The sequence below is a fragment of the Lynx canadensis genome, chromosome A3, assembly GCF_007474595.2.
Source record: "Lynx canadensis isolate LIC74 chromosome A3, mLynCan4.pri.v2, whole genome shotgun sequence".
Taxonomy (NCBI): Eukaryota; Metazoa; Chordata; class Mammalia; order Carnivora; family Felidae; genus Lynx; species Lynx canadensis.
The window spans coordinates 136,143,937-136,148,024 of NC_044305.1; the positions used below are offsets into that span (position 1 = coordinate 136,143,937).

General features: G+C 52.4%; 1 non-coding gene across 1 annotated transcript; it reads left to right on the plus strand.

Annotated features, from left to right (window-relative positions):
- Positions 1–3,763: 3,763 nt before the first annotated feature.
- Positions 3,764–3,848, plus strand: TRNAR-CCG. Its single transcript has one exon. It is a non-coding gene; the product is annotated as a tRNA-Arg (tRNA).
- Positions 3,849–4,088: the final 240 nt, after the last annotated feature.

A 4,088-nucleotide genomic window follows, 5' to 3' on the forward strand; every position in this document is an offset into this window, starting at 1 on the left:
TAATTTCTGAGTACGACAGACACTTCTGTGACCAGTGTTCTTGTGGCGCCGCGTGTCTGCGGGATATCTGATTATTTCCACGGGACGGTTTCTCCCGGTGGGGGGCGGGGGGAGTTCAAGGAAGGGCGCGTCCAAGGTCAATGTGCAGGTGCATGTTGTCGGTCGCTTCCGCACGACTCCCACGAGGTACGCGCCCACCGTCGGGTCAGCGTTCGGTACCCGCCGTGCTCTTGAAACCGTTATGATTATTTCAAAACATCTTTACCGATTTTACAGGGAAACAGTGCTGTTCTCTTGCTGCTGTAAGTCTGCCCTGCTTCGATGATCCTCTACGTGGCAGACGAGTAAACGGATTTGGTAAATTCGAGTTACCCACAGGTAGCCTGTAGGAAGCTGTCGACTCCAGTCTGTTGTCTGATGTGCTGAGTGTTCGCTGCTGAAGTTCTCTGCTGCCCAGGAACAGTGTGAGGCGCTAGAAATGGAAAGAAGTGGGCCACGTGGCTGCCGGCTCACAGGAACTCCGCGTCAGGAGGCGAGGGCGAGGCCGCATGGATGCCGAGGATGGTGTGGGGGCCTGAAATGGGTGTGGGAAGGTCTCCCAGCCCAGGACATTCTGGAGAGACAGGCAGTGCCAGCAGGGAAGGGAGGCTCCGGGCCGGGGGACGGGCTGGAGGGGTTCAGGAGTCACAGGTGCACGCAGCCCGAGAGGCCTGGGGACAGGGCAGGGCGCTCGTCACTTGTCCGCAGAAGTGGTGGGGGCTGGATGCAGGCACCTGCGGGCTCAAGAGCAGGATGGAGTGGGACAGGACAGCGGGCAGGAGCCATGGGCAGGAAGAGGAAGTTTCCTCTCCCGGTGTGGAGCTGAGCTGGGGCCCCAGATCTTTGAGCTAGCGGGGCTTCCTCGGTGGCCAGAGACCCAGCATCCTGCAGCCCGCTGCGGAGGGGGCTTTCCCGGGGTGGTGTTGAGATGCCCTTGATCTCCAGCTTTGGCCGGTGCGTGGTGTGAAGGGTAGGAGACGTGCGGGGCTGTGGGCCCGTCCGCATGGCCTTCTGTCCCCGGAGCAGGAGCAGAGAGGACGGGACGCCGGCCCGCGGGTGTGAAGAGGCAGGTGGTAGCCACAAAGTGCTACATGAGGCGGCTGTCAGCCTGGGACACAAGAAAAGCGATTTCCTGAGACTTCATGGTCCCTCGGGCTCCTTCCCGCAGGCGGCCACTCTGTTCCTTTTCTTTCCCGAGGCACGAGAAATAAGCACTCTGCCGTGCCTGGAGAGCCGTGCTCCCTCCCTGAGCTGTGTTCTTCCCCCCTCGGAAGGGGGTGGCCCATACCCAAGCCCAGATACCCCTGTCTCCTTCCGAGGGGGGAAGTTTCTAAGGAGCTGGAAAGAGAAGCTTCATGCCTTGAGGGAGACTTTTTATCCACTTGCTAAAAACAATATGTTAAAATATTCAGTGCATGTGTTGAATGTAGCCCAGCCCTCCAGAGCTATGTGTCTCGTGGTGGGGTCACACTGATTTCAGACCATCCCGGTACGTGCTGGTGTCCACATACAGGGGCCACTGCTGACTCACGGGGAGATGTCCTTTCCCTTCTAGGAGAAAATCGCCTGGAATGGATTTTTGCGCTTGCAAGTATGTTTGGGAAGGGTGGTGCTGCTCGAACCCTCTTTCCTATTATACCCTCAGCACGTAACTGTGGTCACTGAATGCCTGTTGATCCAGCGAATGAAATATCAGTGCAGCTTCTAGCACTGAGTGGTGTTATGCCTGCTTTTTGCCTTAAGTCAGATAGGAAACGTGCCTTTCTCCGTCGAACAGGCTTTAAATCACGGGAACGAGAGGTGATGGTTCCATTTCCACTGTGAAGGTTAGCTGGCTCATTTGCGGCCATCAGCCACCTGCTCAGGAATAGAGGGCAGAATGTTCGGCTTCAGAGTTTGCCCGGGAGCAAGAACTTGAAAAGAGTTCTCAAAGGATGCACATTGACACTGTGGGTCAGGAGAGGCTGAATACCGGTTTGCGTAAGCTCCCCATTTAGAAACAGAAGAGAGGGAAACAGACCTTTACAGACTCGTAGAGGCAGCCTGGGTCCCCGTGCTGGGGGGGCGCCTGGGACATGAGGCGCTGAGGGACCCAGATGTTGGGATGGACATTGGCACGAGATAGAGCCGATGGAATCCGCTGGGGACGGTCCCAGGAAACATTCTCTGGACTATCACTGCTTCTCCTTATAAGACATAGCATGGCATCCGTGACCACTCGACATTGGCCAACGAAGGCTGCATCTTGTAGGAACTTCATGTGGTTGGTAACTGTACCAGAGATTGTAGCAGCTGGAACAGAGACCGTGGGGACAGCACGTGGTTGGCTGAACGTGCACTTGGCCGTGAGGTGGTATGGGGTAGGCATGTCTCTGTTCAGGGGGCAGTGACTTGGACCGGCAGGAGATGATGGCTCTTGCGTGAAGAGCTCGCCAGTGAAATTTTGATCCCCTATTGAGGCTGATTACTCTTGAGATCCCGCCCCTGACATTGAGTCTGGACGCCATACCTCAAGCGTGGGAAGAGGCATAGCATGCTTATTCTAGACTGTGATGTCTGAATAATGAGATGGTCGCGTGATAAGGAAAACTTACAGGTAATGGAGGTAACGTATTAAATGAGTTATGCCACACGTCAGAATCAACATATCCTGAGTCTTATCGCAGAGAGGAAGGACAAAGTTTCTAAAAAGGAAATGGATTTAGAAATCATCAACGAGGGTACTACTTGCATGTGGCTGGTTTTTTTGTTTGTTTGTTTTTTGTTTTTGGATAGGTTATCTTCTCATTCACTTTCTTCTCAACTAGCTAAACACTTTGTGGCTATTCTTTCGAGAGTCACTCTGAAAATCAACAAGTGCATATTTAGCTTTTCAAAGTATAAATTGTATCCAAATTTTTATCCATCTCCTGGAAAATTAGTAGCTTTGAGGATTTTGACCCCATCTCTGTCTTCTTCCAACTCGTATGTTATTCTTGACTTTTAGTTTGCATTTGGCTTCCTTTTCCTCACCTTAAAGACCATTTCTATTATTTTTACATGTTCACCACTTTCTTTTTTTTTTTTTTTTAATTTTTTTTCAACGTTTTTTTATTTATTTTTGGGACAGAGAGAGACAGAGCATGAACGGGGGAGGGGCAGAGAGAGAGGGAGACACAGAATCGGAAACAGGCTCCAGGCTCCGAGCCATCAGCCCAGAGCCCGACGCGGGGCTCGAACTCACGGACCGCGAGATCGTGACCTGGCTGAAGTCGGACGCCCAACCGACTGCACCACCCAGGCGCCCCTGTTCACCACTTTCTTAATCGACACCTTCCTTATGGATTAATTACACCCTTTAACGAGAATCTGCTCTTGAGTAACTCTCTTTGTTCTGTTCGTCTGATAATGTCTTCGTTTCACCCTGTTCTTAAAAGGCATTTCCTTGGAAATTCCAGGTTGGTATTTATTTTACTTCAGCACACTGGAGATGTAGTTCCACTGGCATTTTCCTCTAGTGCTGCTGTGGGGAAGACAGTTGTCAGTATCACCGTGCTGCCTTCAGGATAGGCTGTTTAATTCCCCATCGTGTGTGTGCGTGTGTGCGTGTGGTTGCTTTTAGATTTTCTGTCTCTGATTCTTACGGTTCACTATGCCATGTTCGAGTATGAGTTGATTGTTGTGGAGTCCGCTCCACATGTGGAGGGCTTCCTGCCGTCTCTACTAGAGGGAAATCCTCAGGGGCGCCTGGGTGGCTCAGTCGGTTGAGTGTCCGACTCCGGCTCGGGTCGTGAATTCGCGGTCCGTGAGTTCGAGCCCCGCGTCGGGCTCTGTGCTGACGGCTCGGCGCCTGGAGCCTGCTTCCGATTCTGTGTCTCCCTCTCTCTGCCCCTTTCCCACTCACACTCTGTCTCTCTCTCAAAAATAAATAAAGATTAAAAAAAAATTTAGGGGGAAATCCTTAGTCATGACCTCGACATTTCCCCCCACAGTGTTGCCTCTGCCCACATTCTTTCTCCTCTCCTGCTGGGGATCCAGTAGGTGCGTGCGGACGCTTTTACCATGTTCTC